Source organism: Mirounga leonina, unplaced genomic scaffold, assembly GCF_011800145.1.
Source record: "Mirounga leonina isolate KUSES-001 unplaced genomic scaffold, KU_Mleo_1.0 Mir_413, whole genome shotgun sequence".
Classification (NCBI taxonomy): Eukaryota; Metazoa; Chordata; class Mammalia; order Carnivora; family Phocidae; genus Mirounga; species Mirounga leonina.
The window spans coordinates 1,447,172-1,462,682 of NW_023270734.1; positions in this window are offsets into that span (position 1 = coordinate 1,447,172).

Below are 15,511 nucleotides of genomic sequence, written 5' to 3' on the forward strand. Positions count from 1 at the left end.
CTTAGACCTTCGTGCTAAACTATTGCCTCTGAGTGACCAGCTGAGACCTCCAAGAGATTCAGGTTTGTGAATATTTGAGATAGCGATTATTTACAGGGCATTGCTTAGAAATTTATTTTAAGATTTTATTTTTTTATTTAGAGAAAGCATGAGTGTGTGAGCAGGGGGAGGGGCAGAGGGAGAGAGAGAATCTTAAGCAGACTCCCTGTTGAGCATGGACCCTGATGCAGGGCAAGATCCCAGGACCCCGAGATCCTGACCTGAGCCAAAATCAAGAGTCGGATGCTTAACCAACTGAGCCACCCAGGGATCCTGCTTAGAAATTTTTATGGGTGAATGATGAACTGTTTTGTTGAGTCTTTGCAGAGTGATGATTTATGAGGCACAGCTTAGAAATTGTTCAGACAAAATTCCCTCAGTTCTGAGCACACACTTGCTTGTCTGTGTACTAACATTACAAATAGTGTTCACTGGATTCGTTGGTGTCCAACGCTTTCGTTTCTGGGGACACCCGTGTGCCGAGTACTACCCAAGGGGAAGTCGTCATGTGTTAGAGCGTCTTGGAGAAAGCTGCTTGTTCGTAAAATGCATCCCTGCCAAATTGAGCCGCTCTTAGACAGACCCGCCCTGAAAGGGGCCTTCAGATCTTCCACTCGAACTTCTTAACCTAAGGGGAAACAGAGAGTACTTAAGGCCCACGCTGGCCTGGAAATCTCATTTGCCCCTCCTTTTAAGAACTCCAAGACTCTCGCGCTCATTCTGGCCAAGGAGTCGGAGAAGTTAATGACTTGAACCTGAAGGCTGGAGGGTTCTCAGCACTTTCTGAGGCTCCGTGGCTTCTCCTCTTCTGACTGGACGCTTGCTTTCCTCCATCATGTGCTAATGCTGCTCGGTTTTGAGGAGCTACACAGGCTCTCAGGACGAGGCTGGGCCCCCTGGTGCAGAGCCTGCCTCTGGCCGTGACCCACCTGTCCTCCCGCCTGGATCCCGGATGTCCCGCTCGGGGGAAGGGGGGGAAGCTCTGTCCCCCGAGTGGGCGGGAGGCAGCCAGCGGGCCTGAAGCAGCGCAGCTGGGACTCGTTCGGGCCCAGCGCAGAGTGGAACCTCGTTCTCTGTCAAGTGCCGGCCAACTCCATCTGCCCCACACCTTCTTCACACGAAATGTTCTTCCTGGCTTCTTTGGAAAGTAACTTTACCCGAGCCCGTCCAAGCTGAGGCAAGGAGTTGAAATTTTCACAGAGGCCCCCTGGGAAGCAGGAACAAAAATTAAACAGCTCAAGAGAGGATCCTTTTTACCCATTCCAGCCCTGATTGCCTGGCCTCCAGCTGGAATGTGGAGCATGTATCTCAGAGCACACGCTGAAACAGCCAGAATTTATCAGTGGACCCATATTAACCCACTGGTTCCAGGAGGTGGGATTTCCTGAACCCAAAGCACTAATTTTCGCACATTTTTTTGGACTTTCTTTTCTGACTTTTAGGGAAAAAGGGAGCGTGTGTGGGCAAACAGGCCGATTCGAGCCGCAGAAGGTTGTTTCTCGTTTCGCTTCACACGGCCAACAGAGGAGCCCAGAGAGAAAGGAAAATATGTTCTGGAAGGCCATTTGTTTATTGTTCCTCGCAGGTATGCTGAGGTCTCCGTGTTCCTGCCCCACGCTGTACCTTTAGCCTGTAGCCTTTGGAAAATAAGACCTGAAATAACATTGATCCTCATCATCCATCCCTGCACCGATTGAATAGGTGTGGGAATGTTGGACCACAGAAGCAAAATCCCCCCTCTCAGGAGGGGTGCTGGCAGTCTCCGAGCCAAGTGCCCCCCTTCAACTGGACCCCCAAGGAAGAGTCACGAGAGGCAGTGGTGCCTGGGCTGGTGGTGGGGTGCCAGAAAAAAATGGAAAATGGTAGGCAGCTTCTCGCAGGCGCTCACAATTGGCTTAATGCTTCTCCCATCCCCTCTTCACAACTGCTCGGAGCTCACCCCCAGGAGCCTGCCGGGAGTGAGACCGTCAGCGGAAGCTAAACTTCAGTGAGGTAACGAGGTGGAAGGCAATCCCCACTCTGACCGGTTCATCGGCTTCCCCCCGGGCTGAACAGTTGCAGCCCCTGTAGTTTGCGTGGCCGCGGGGAGCACCTGAGTAAGGACTCCTCATCCAGTGCCAGGCACCACCTCATCCGGTTCGTGGGAGCTCCTGCTGCCTGCTGAAGCTCTTCTGCATCTCATGCTAATGCAGAAACTTCCCCGCAAAGATCACCATTGGTACGTACATGTTGGTCCACGGTCTAGTGGCTGGTGGGTAAATAGCGCTGGAATTTTCCCATGAGTTGCAAACGTTCAGAGCTCAGCGGCCTAGTCTGCACATAGCCAGTGCACGTTGGCCCCCCTCGACCATGGCTGCTCCTTTCCCAAGCACCCCAACTCTCCCTGGTGGATCCCTGCCTCAGGCCAGCAAATCCGACGCCTCTGTTTTCAGTAAGCACATTGGTGGGGCGGGACTGCTCAGAAGACCCTCCAACATCCCTCCAAGGCCCAGGGCAGTGGGGGAGGTGCCCAGCACTGAGAGAACCCAGAAGCCTCCATACTGGCCTTGCAGAGTCGGGGGGAGGGAGTGTTCTCTCAACATGGGGCCTTTCCGAAACTGTGACCTGGCGTCTTAGCGTTTCAGTACCCACATGTGTGGGAAGGCAAGTCTGGAGACCAGGACTGAGGTGAACGCAGTGGATGCCCCCTCTTCGGGCTGCAGGCCAGGGAGGTGAAGGGAGGGAGAGCAGCTCAGACAGAAGGAGGTGGGCAGACATTGCCAGTGGGCCCACGACAGAGGCCTCCAGAATATTCCAAATGCTGTGATGTGAGGGACCGGGAAACAGTGCCACACTGCTCTCCAATCCAGAAGTATCGGTAGCATTTGTCGGTGCTGGGCGATCTCATAGCCTGTGAAGTGCAAATTCTCCCAGGACGGGTGCAGTATCGAGTTTGTGGGCCAGTTTCCTGTAGGACAAGGGCTCTTTGGGGTGCTGACAAGCAGGAGGAAAGAAAGGAGAAAAGAGGAGGACTGTGGCCATAGTTTATCTCCTTTACCATTAGGCCCTGGGCGGCCCAGACAGCAAATGGTGAAGCAGTCTTTTAAAAAGTAAATAAGGAAAGGACACAAACATAGCTAATAGTCTTTCCCTTAGACCTGACTCTCATTTACTTACAAACACCCTAGAAGACAGTGCAGCTTTGTTTAAAAGACCTGGATGGTGGTGAAGCAGGTGGGCGGAGAGCAGCTCAGGCAGGTATGGGGATGAGGTGGAAGACACCCGACTGGGCTTCTGCTGGAGGGGCTGCTTCTGAGCTGCGGGGTTGGGAGCCGCTCCCCCCCCCCCCACCCCCGCACTGGGAAGGGGGCACCCAGGAAGGCGGAGGGCCGGCCAGACTGACCGCACCCCCACAGTCCCATTCCTGGGCTCAGCACCCTGCAGGAAAAACACCCAGATCATTAATAGAAAGGAAAGCTAGAGAATACTGAATTGCTGATTAGGCCTGCCGCTCATCAGCTCAGCTCTGTGTCCTCATGGGCCACGGATCGTTGTTATGACTGGTGAATAAATGATTATTATCTACATAATATCCCCAGCAAAAGGGCCCAGGCTGCAGTGACTCCAGCGCCATCCCTCAGGGGTGGGGAAGGGCTGGGGACGGCAGCCGTTTTGTGCTCCCTGGTAGCTCTGGGGCCTCCTGGTAAAGCCAGACCTGAGAACGCTGTGAGTGCAGACAGCCAGGGCTTCGTGGCCCGGCCGGTGGGCTGGGCTCGGGAAGGGGCAGCAAGAGGGCTGGGGGGTCCCATGTGGCCTGTAACGGGCACCAAGCCCGCTCCAAGCCATCCCAGCTCTGCGCACGCTCCCCATACCCACCAAGGAGGCTGCAGGCTCCCAGCCCCTCCTGGGAGGGAACAGAAACCCCGTCTGAATGGCCTCTGTTTGGAGCAGAGAGAGAGACAGAGATAAGGGGCTGCTTTACTGTTTGGTGAGCGGGGCGGGGGAGCGGGGAGCAAGCACCTTCCTGAATGCGAGTCTGTCACAGCATTTTCTTGTCCTGCTGTCCCTCTGGGCGCCGCCTCTAGACCCAAGGGCAGCAGAAGCCGCAGGCCCCCTGCTGGGGCCAAGTAACACAGGCACAGCCCTGCAGTCACATTGAATTTTCCTAAGCTGTCACATCTCAGCCTTTGGAAGGCACCGCTCCCTAGAGAAGGGATCTCAACCCTGCCTGCACGGTCCCCCTTCTGTGCGCCAAATGGCTCCCGCTCCCGTCTGCAGTGGGTCATCAGTTAGCCAGGTGACTGCCAGCCTGCCCGGCCACTGCTCCTGGGATTCTTCGCCCTCCTGTCCTCCAGAGACCCTTCCAGCTTCAGGATGACCAGCGTCAACCCGATACGAAGAGAAGAGCCGGGTCGGAGCTTCCAAAGGCCAACGAGAGCTCCGTGGGCCTTTGGCCCCGGCTCAGATGCTGGCTCTAAGCAAAAGCAGGGCTTCCTGGTCTCCGTGGGCCCCTCCCGCCTGCAGCTTCCTTCCTCTGGTTTTGTAATCTCTGTTCATCGCCAGGCACTTTCCATCGTATGTGACTTCATCGTGGACTTCAGGCTCCGTCAGTCCAGCAAGTGGGGACCGAGCCAAAGGGTGTTCTGATCAACTTCATCCTCCAGCTTGTTCTGGGCTCGCTCAGCACAAACAGGCCCTTCGCTCCCTGCGAGCAGCCGGCTCCCCCGACGGGCCTGAGGCGCCCCCTGCCGGCAGCCAGCCTCCACGGCACCCAGCGAGAGGCCCCTTCTGTACTACAGAAGGAAACCCGGCAAGATGACAGGCATTTTTCTTAGCACCGTAAGACAAGGATAATAGGAAAGAAAGAAGTTGTCCCGCTGGTCGTACTTCGTTTGGTAACACCCGCTCCCCTAGGCTGAGTTAAGCCACATTTTGTGTTTGTCGGCCACTTCCACGCACACGGTTTAGATGCGTCCTTAGCCGTGGGGTCCTGCATGGCACGTGGCACAACCCCCCTCAAGCTCCGATGAGCTTTATCGCGTTAGGTTAGGGTGCTGTTTGCTTCTTCACCCAGAGATCTCCCTGAGATCCCATGTTGAACACAGCATAGCGCATAGCAACGGTAAGTATTTCTGAATAAATGTGTGAACAACTCTATGAATGACTCAGTGGGTGGTTTGTTGCTATGTGGGAGAAAGGTCTGGTCACTGAAATACCGAAAAATGAAAAAGGCCCGTCCTCCTACAGCCCACTAGGCCAGTCACCAATTGTTCTCAGAAGTTGTCCCATCTGGTACCTCCCATGCCAACCACCCGTTAGCACCGTCTGAACTCTGTTGACAGTCCCCCAGAATTTGTAAGCTACAAGTTCTCAGAACGTCTTCCTGAACACACAGCATGTTGAAATTTTCACAGGTAGAATGAGGTACAGGCAGATGAGCATCAAGTCAGGCCACATAGAATAAAAATAGACCAATGACCCAAAGTGCTTTTTTTTTTTTTTTCATTGCCTCTCGGGGCGGATTTCCTGAAGAGTAGGAGTGTGAAGCATTTGCCCCTTGCCTCAGGAAATCCTGACTCCCCAGATGGCGGTTAGAGCAAACACCTCTGTCACCTCCCCCTCAGAACCAGGAAGAGGCCTAAGCAAAGACCTTTCGCTTGTCTTTGGAAGGCGGGCGGACAAGGACAATGGCTTCTGTGGTAACTGGCCAGTCTTAAGGGGAGGTCATCTGCCACAATTTCTGAGCACAGTGAGGCTCAGAGCTGTAGCCTGGCCTGGGTCTGTGCTGGGCAGGCAGGTGGCCCACTGCCCACGTAGTCCTCTCGGAGGTTTGAATACACAGCACCTTTCTCCCATGATGCAGCTTGTTCGTGGTCTGCTCTGACAGGCTGGTTGTCAGAACCGCTGCTGGTAGCCAAGGAAGGCCCCTCTTCCAGATCACAGGGACCCTTCTGTCCCATCTCAGATATCCTCACATTAGGCTGTGGGCACACTCCTCTAATCCCCCACCCTGCAGGGACCACCTTGCCAAGCCCTATTTCGGCATTAGGTCCAAGCTCCTTGATGGCTCCCTGAGGCCTGAGTCCTCTCCCCCATGCCCTTCCGCACAGTGGGCCCCTCTGTCCTCCTGGCACCCCATGTGGTCCCCCTAACCCCAGCCTTTACCTTTCGTTCTCTCAGCAGCCACACCCACCTGGTCTTCCCTCCATCCAGTCTTTCCTCCAGCCTGTAGCACCCGGGCCATATTCCATCTCCTTCACTCATCTGTCCTTGTCTAATTGGAACCCCATCTCGAATGCCCCCTTTTCTCAACTCCTGTGGCACTTGAGTATCAGGCAGAATTTGCCGGTGTTTTTATCTCTGTGACTCTGTAATAAATCCTTTGAGGAGAGATACTGTGGTGACAGAGGACAGGTCCCCTGCAGGCTTCGGCTCCTGGGCTCTGGTCCTGGCTCCAGGTTCCTCTTTAGCCCTCTGACAAATTACCCCACCTCAGTGGCTCCCAACTGGGGCAGGGAGGGGAGCAATTTTGCCATGTTTGGAGACTTTTTTGGTCGTCACGAGTGGGATGGCGCTTCTGGCGTCAAGGCCGGGGATGCTGCTAAACGTCCTACACCACACAGGGCAGGCCCTCCAGCAGAAGATTCTCTGGCCCCAGATGCCAATAACGCCAAAAAGTGAGAAACACTGCCCGGCCTTCAGTCCCCTCGCCTGTAAAGGAGAAAGGTTGTGAGCAAATCACCTGAGCTGGTGTGTGTGACGACATGAAAACTGTAAATGCTGTTTCTGTTCTGCTCTCTACCCCTACCCCCAGAGCGTCTCTTTTCCTGAGGATGACAGCCAGCATTGAATGAACACTTCTCATGGATTATCTCCCTTGATCTTCTTGGAAACCAACTGCTTGGCCACTAGGATGGTCCCTGCTTTGCAGACGAGAAAGTGATGCTTGCAGCCCCAAGGAAGCCACCAAGGGCACACAGGGGCGCAGCTGGGACTCGGGAGCTCACACTCTACCACTGGTCGTGTCAGCTCAAGACAATTTTTGTAAATGCATTTGGAAACATAGAAGGACCGTCTAAATGGGGTGGCGGTTCTCTCTCTTGCACCACCTCCTTCAACAGTGAGGTGGCGGGCATGCAGCTGGGTTGCAATACATCCTTGCAGATTAATTCAATATGGCTTCCTCCAGTGAGTCAGGAGAGGCTGAAAAACTGAAGGCTGCTGTGAGGCCTGCAAGTTAGATTACTAGAAACTTGGAAAGTGCTAGAAGCTGGAGAGAGTCTCAGTGGTCCCAGAGGAGCCCGAGACCTTGTGAGTAGGACAGCTCACAGCCCACACCCAGCCTGACCACCATTCAGAGGACACGTGGCGAACGGACCAGCAGCCAGGGCCCAGGGCAGCCTTCCCTCCGGGGCAAACAGGGCTGTCACCCAAGGTTGTCGACCAAGAGCTTGCAGGACTGGGCAGGACAGTGTGGTGTCCACAGTATGACTGTCCCCTGCAGTGACGCCTTGTTCTCCATTGAGAAGGATTTTAATCTCCAGGGAGAGGTGACCATGTTCCTTGTGGGGAACACATGTCCACGAGGATGGAAGGCCTAGCCCCAGCTGTACATGCTCTCCTGGTTCATAGTTGACCATCATCTTCCTCTATTTAATGGCTCATGAAGTCACTGTGACTCGCCTATCATGACCTGGCCAGCTTTGAAGAACAGAGGTCCTCAGTGCCATTCATCATTTCCTCTTTGTCTTTCCATTCGGGAAGTACAAGATTAAATTTGTATCTGGAAATCTCTTTCCTAGGTTCTCCTCTGAAAATAAGTCTGCAATCAGGAATGGTTCTTATGCCCTGGGCGTTAAAGCCTGAAAGACTAATGACTTTAACAAAATTCTCTGAGCAACACGCAGGAGGCAACGTAGTTCTTCTGGTAGGATGAACATCAGTCCAATAAGAAGATGACATATTGCCCATTCTCCTGTAAATAGAACAGGCCACATCAGTTTCCCTTCTGCCTGTGACTGATGACCAGTTTAGCAAGTATACACTGAATAATGATTTCCATGGGGACAACAGCTCTTATGATGAAGTGCTTCTGCTCTAGCTGCATTATTATAAACAGCATCCAATTTATGGAGTTAGGAAGCAGATACATTTCTCAGAAATGTGTCACCATTATCTAGAACCAGCCATAAAATCTAGGCTGTCATGTATTTTCTGGCTGCAAACTTTAAGCAATTAATATTCCTATAAAACAGCCTTGGTCACAAGCCCAATTTAGAAATTAGTTGTTCAATATGATGATTACATTCCAGAGCTGGAACTTGCTATGGCCGAATGTGAATAGCCAAATGTGACAAATCTTATGCAGCTTTTCAGACGGAAGGAACTGTTTGAGACATTGGGGATTTTTGGTGAATTTCAAATGAGGCACCTTCACCTTAGGAAAGGGCCACAATCTTGGTTGGCCTCCCAGAGGAAGATGAGTCACTGGTATTTTCCTGCATCAAATACCATGGCTGTTCCCTAGGCCTGAGTCAGTGTTATGGAGGTGGTGCACGCATGCCCAGATGGACACTGCACCAGGATGGATGGCAGGATCTCAACACCGCTGTCCCCAGGAGGGCTTAGATGGCACCTCTATCTTCTTCCCCAGCTCAGGGAGGTCACACAAAGCAGCAAGGACCCCAGATAACTAGGAGACATGAAGTGGTGGGAGAATAAAGCTCGGAGTAGTATTTGAAAACACAACCCTCTAGAGTATAGAGCCAACTAGACACTGAGTGGAAAGAATGACAAGCATTTGGGACATTGTCACTGACTAATCAGTCATTTTAACTATACGGACAAGGTCATGCTCAGAATTTTAATCCCTAATGTGTCAGCAAAAGAGTTTTGTTCTATCATTTAGTTTGCAAAACCTAATTCAGCATTCGACTCACACTGAGATATGTCATTCATTTCCCTGGTCATTTCAGAAGGGCTGTCTTTTGTGTATCTGTAGGCTACCCAGGATGGTGATGAATTCCAAAGATGAAATCACTGTGTTAAACATGGCCCGTTGCGTTTAAAATGAAAGAGCCAAGAAGAAACCACCACTGGCTGATGGTAAGTGTCTGGGGAAATGAACACTCGTACACTCTCGTGAGGGTGCATGCTGTAATGTTATGAAACTTGAGAAAGACAATTTGACAATAAGTACCCAAAACTTTATCTTTTGACCCAGCCATTTCACTTCCAGGAGTTTATCCTAAGGGAAAGAGTTAGTGGGGGAGATGGCGAGGTGAGCATTGCTTGTGCTTTTACAAATGTCCGACATAAGGGGGTTGGTTAGTGAGTGTCGGGACATCCATGCAATAGAATGATATACAGCCATAGAATTGTGTTATAGAACATACAATGGAAATATTGTTCAATGCAAAGAGCCACTTAGAAAGTAGAATATATCATAAGATCTCAATTTTATATTAAAAAGAATATATTCTATATGCTTGAGGAAGAAGAGTCACCAAAACCTTAACAGTGATTATCTCTGTATAGCGAAAAAGTGAGTGATTTTCAATTTTTCTTCTTTGTGCTTTTCTGAACATTCTATAATAATCATGCATTGGCTTTGTTATCAGAGAAAAAGAAATAATGTAATTATTGAAAATTAGGCAACAGTGTGATTGTTGAAAAACATTACCATCTTATAAAGACCATGATAATTTATATGATATATGATACTATATTCTATTAGACCATATTATACTATAAGGTTCTATTAGTCATGAGGGGATGGGTTGGGGTGACCATTTTTTAAAATTTTATTTGGAACATAGTGATTCAAGATTTATATAAATTACAATATAATCACCATAATAAGTCTAGTTCCCACCCATCACCATACAAAATTAATACAATATTTCACCTATTTTGCCTACCCCTTTTCAAACCCCTCTTCTCTGGCCACCATGGGTCTGATCACTGTATCTCTGAGTCTGGTTTTGTATTATTTGTTCATGTGTTTTGTTTTTTAGATTCCACATATAAGTGAAATCACATAGTATTTGTCTTTCTCTGTGTGACTTATTTCACCTAACATAATACCCTCCAGGCCCATCCATGTTGTCACAAATGGCAAAATCTCATCCTTTTTTATGGTTGAGTAATGTTCCATTGTGTATATACCACATCTTCTTAATCCATTCATCTACTGATGGACACTTCTGTTGCTTTCATATCTTGGCGATTGTCAATAATACTGCAATGAACATGGGAGTGTATATATCTTTTTGAGTTAGTTTTCGTTTCCTTTGGATATACCCAGAATTGGAATTGTAGGATCATCCGGTGGTTCTATTTTTAATTTTTTGAGGAAACTCCATACTATTTTCCATAATGACTGTACCAGTTCACATTCCCACCAAGAGTGCACCAGGGTTCCCTTTCCTCCACATCCTCGTTACACTTGTTATTTATTTTTTTGATAATAGCTATTCTGACAGGTGTGCTGTGATACATCATTATGGTTTTGATTTGCATTTCCCTGATGATTACTGATGTTGAGCATCTTTTCAGTTTGGCCATCTGTATGTCTTCTTTAGAAAAATGTCTATTCAGATCTTATGCCCACTTTTAATTGGCTTTTTAATTTTTTTTTTTTTTTGCTATTGAGTTATATGAGGTCTTTATATATTTTGGATATTAGTCCCTTATCAGATATATGATTGGCAAATATTTTCTTCCATTCTCTAGGTTGCCTTTTTTTGTTGATAGTTCTTTTGCTATGCAAAAGATTTTTAGTGTGATATGATCCCATTTGTTTATTTTTGCTTTTCTTGCCCTTGCCTGTAGAATCAGTTTCAGAAAAATATCACTAAGACTGATATCAAGGAGCTTACTGCCTATGTTTTCTCCTAGGAGTTTTATGATTTCAAGTCCTACATTCAAGTCAAATCCATTTTGAGTTTATTTTTGTGTATGGTATAAGAAAGTGATTCAATTTCATTCTTTTGCATGTGGCTGTCCAGTTTTCCCAACACCATTTGTTGAAGACACTGTCTGTTCCCCATTGTATAGTCTTTCCTCCTTTATTGTAGATTAATTGATTGTATATGTGTGGGTTTATTTCTGGGCTGTCTAATCTGGTCTGTTGACTGATGTGTCTATTTTTGTGCAAGTATCATACTGTTTTGATTACCATAGTTTTGTAGTATTGTTTAAAATCAGGGAGTGTGATACCTCCAGCTTTGTTCTTTCTGAAGCTTGCTTTGGTTATTCAGGGTTTTGTGTGTGTGTGTGTGTGTGTGTGTGTGTGTGTGTGGTTCCATGCAAATTGTAGTATTGTGGTTGTGTGAAAAATGCCATTGGTATTTTGATAGGGATTACATTGTTAATCCTTCCAATCATAAGCATGGAATATCTTTTCATTTCTTTGTGGCTTGTTTGATTTCTTTCATCAGTGTCTTACAGTTCTCAGAGTACAGGTTTTCACCTCCTTGGTTAAATATATTTCTAGGGAATTTATTCTTTTTGATACAATTATGAATGGGATTGTCTTATTAATTCTTTTTCTGATAGTTAATTATTAGTGTATAAAAATGCAGCGGCCTTCTATATAGTTTTGTATCCTGCAACTTTCCTGAATTAATTTAGTAGTTCTAATAGGGTTTTTTTTTTTGAGTCTCTAAAGTTTTTTAATATATAGTACCATGTCATCTGCAAATAGGGACAATTTTACTTCTTCCTTACCAATTTGGATGCCTTTATTTCTTTTTCTTGCCTAATTGCTGCAGCTGAACTTCCAAGACTGTGTTGAATAAAAGGGGCAAGAGTGGGCATTCTTGTCTTGTTCCTGATCTTGGGGAAAACTTTCAGCTTTTTACTGTTGAGTATGATAGCTGTGGGTTTGTCATATATAGCCTTTATTATGTTGAGATATGTTTCCTCTGTACCTATATTGTTGGGAGTTTTGTCATAAATGGATGTTGAATTTTGTCAAATGCTTTTCTGCATGTATTACAATGATCATATGATCATCATCCTTCATTTTGTTAATGTGGTGTATCACATAGATTGATTTGTAGAAGTTGGACCATCCTTGCATCCCTGGAATAAATCCCACTTGGTCATGGTGTATAATTTTTAAATGTATTGTTGAATTGATTTGCTAATATCTTATTGATGATTTTTTGCATCTACGTTCATCAAGGATATTGGCCTATAGTATTTTGTGTGTGGGTGTGGCATCTTTGCCTGGTTTTGATATCAGGGTAGTACTGACCTGGTAAAATGAGTTTGGAAATGTTCCCTTCTCTTCAATTACTTTGGAATCATTTGAGAAGGATAGTGTTAATTCTTCTTTGAATGTTTGGTAGAATTCACCAGCTATCTGGTCCTGGACTTTTGTTTGTTGGAAGTTTTTTGATTACTGATTCAATCTCCTTATTAATAATTGGTCTATTTAGATTTTCTATTTCTTCATAATTAAGTCTCAGAGGACTGTTTCTAGGAATGTACCCAGTTTTTCTAGGTTGCCCAATTTTTTTGGTGTATAATTTGTTCAAAGTAGTATCTTATGATTCTTTGTATTCCTGTGGTATCAGTTATAACTTCTCTTTCATTTTTTATTTTATTTGGGCCCTCTTTTTTTTTTTTCTTGATAAGTCTGGCTAAATGTGTGTCAACTTTATCTTCTCAAAGAACAAGCTCTTAGTTTCATTAACCTTTTCTATTTGTTTGTTTGTTTTGTCTCTGTTTCATTTATTTCCACTCTGATCTTTATTATTTCCTTCCTTCTACTAACCTTTATTATTTCCTTCCTTCTACTAACCTTGGCATTTTTTTCTAGTTCCTTTAAGTGTAAATTTAGATTGTTTATTCAAGATTTTTTTTGTTTATTCCTTGAGGTAGGCTAATATTGCTATGAACTTTCCTCTTAGAACTATCTTTGCTGTATCCCATAAATTTTGGACTGTTGTGTTTCCATTTTTATTTGGCTCAAGATATTTTTTGGTTTTACATTTAATTTCTTCATTGACCCATTGGTTATTTAGGCTTCATGTGTTCATGTTTTTCTCATTTTTCTTCTTTAATTGATTTCTAGTTTCCTGCTATTGTGATTGGAAAAGATGCTTGATATAACTTCAGTCTTCTTAAATTTGTTGAGACTTGTTTTGTGGCCTAACATGTGATCTACCCTGAAGAATGTCTACGTGCACTTGGAGAATGTATATTTTGCTGTTTTTTTGGTGGAATCTTATGTAAATATCTATTAAGTCCACCTGGTCTAATATGTCATTTAAGGCTGGTATTTTCTTATTGATTTTTTTTTTTTTTGTCTGGATGAAATATCCACTGATGTAAGTGGGGTATTAAAATCCCCTACTATGATTATATTGCTGTCAATTTCTCCCTTTATATCTGTCAATATTGTTTTATATATTTAGTTGCTCCTATTTGGGGTACATAAATATTTACAAATGTTATATCCTCCTGTTGGATTCACCCCTTTATCATTATGTAATCCTTTCTTTGACTTTTGCTACAGTCTTTGTTTTAAAGTCTATTTTGCTTGATATTAAGCCTTCTTTTCATTTCCATTTGCATGGAATTTCTTTTTCCATTCCTTCACTTTCAGTTTGTGTGTCTTTAGCTCTGGAGTGAGTCTCTGGTAGGCATTGTATGGATGGGTCATATATTTTTTTTTTATTCATTCAGACACACTACGTCTTTTGATTGGAGAACTTAGTCTATTTACATTTAAATTAATTATTGATAGGCATATACTTATTGCCATTTTGTTAATTGTTTTCTGATTGTTTTGTAGCTTTTCTCTGTTCCTTTCTTCTCTTGCTCTCTTCCCTTGTGGTTTGATGGCGTTTTTTAGTGTTATGTTTAGGTTCCTTTCTAATTATTTTTTGTGTATCTATTATAAGTTTTTGGTTTATGGTTATCATGAAGTTTGTATATAATTACCTATTTATATAGCAGCCTACTTTAAGTTGATAATCATTTAAATTTGACTACATTCTAAAAGCACTACATTTTTACTCCCTACTCAGTGTTTTATGTTTTTGACATCTTTGACATATTTTTATTTTATGTATCCCTTACCTAATTATTGTGTAGTTTTTACTACCTTTGTCTTTTAACTTTCATACTAGCTTTATAAGAGGTTGACCTACTACCTTTACTATATTTGCCTTTACCAGTGAGGTATATTTTATTTCTAGTTATGACCTTTTCTTTTCAGCTTAAAGAGGTCCCTTTAACAATTCTTGTAAGGCCAGGTTAGTGATGATAAACCCCCTTAGCTTTTTTTTTGTCTGGGAAATGCTTTATCTCTCCTTCAATTCTAAATGATTACCTTGCCAGAGAGCATATTCTTGGTTGGAAGTCTTTTTGTTTAGCATTTTGAATATATCATGTCTCTCTCTTCTAACCTGCAAAATTTCTGCTGAAAAACCTGATAATCTTATGGGATTTCCTTGTATATAACCAGCTGTTTTTCTCTTGCTGCTTTTAAGATTCTCTATTTTTAACTTTTGACATTTTTAATTATAATGTGTCTTGGTGTGGAAATCCTTGGATTCATCTTGTTTGGGACTCTGTACTTCCTGGACTTGCTTGTCTGTTTTTTTCCCCAGGTTAGAGAAGTTTTCAGACATTATTTCTTCTAGTAAGTATTCTGCCCCTTTCTCTCTTTCTTCTCCTTCAGGAGAATGTTAATATGCTTGTTGTTGTGTCCCACAGATGCCTTAAGCTATCCTCTTTTTAAAAATTCTTTTTTTTCTTTTGCTGTTCTGTTTGGGTAATTTCCACTACCTTGTCTTCCAGGTCACTGATCTGTTCTGTATCATCTACTCTGCTGTTGAATGCTTGTAGTATATTTTTCAGTACAGTTATTGTGTTCTTCAGCTCTGTGAGTTTCCTGCTTGGTACTTTCTTATATTTTCTCTGTTTATTGAAGTTCTCACTACGATCATCTATTCTCTCAAGTTTGGTGAACATCTTTATGGCCGTTAATTTGAACTCTTTATCAGGTATATTTACCAGGTAAATTACTTATCCCCATTTTATTGTTTGTTTGTTTTTTTTTTCTGAGATCTTATCTTGTTCCTTCATTTGGAACAATTTCTTTGTGTCCTAATTTGCTTGACTGTGTTTGTTTCTGTGTGTTATGTGTAACAGCTCTCTCTCCCTGTCTTGAAGGGGTACCTCTATGTAGGAGATGAACCTTATTGTTAAACCTTGCCCTAGTTCTTGGTTGTCTCTTAAGTTGTCTCTCCAAGTATTTCAGACTCTTGGGGTTCAGAAATATAACCCTCCAGCCCCGTGACTTGAGCCTGATGCTCAAGGGGTATCCCCTGTGTGGGTTGTGGTGCCTGTTGCCTCTGGTAGGGTCATGTGAGCAGTGCAGGTGGGGCAGGGCTGCTTAGCTGCTGGTCTGGTGGTGCCGTGCCAGCAGCAGTACATGGTGGAGGCGGGCTGTTTGTCCAGCACTGTTAGGTGA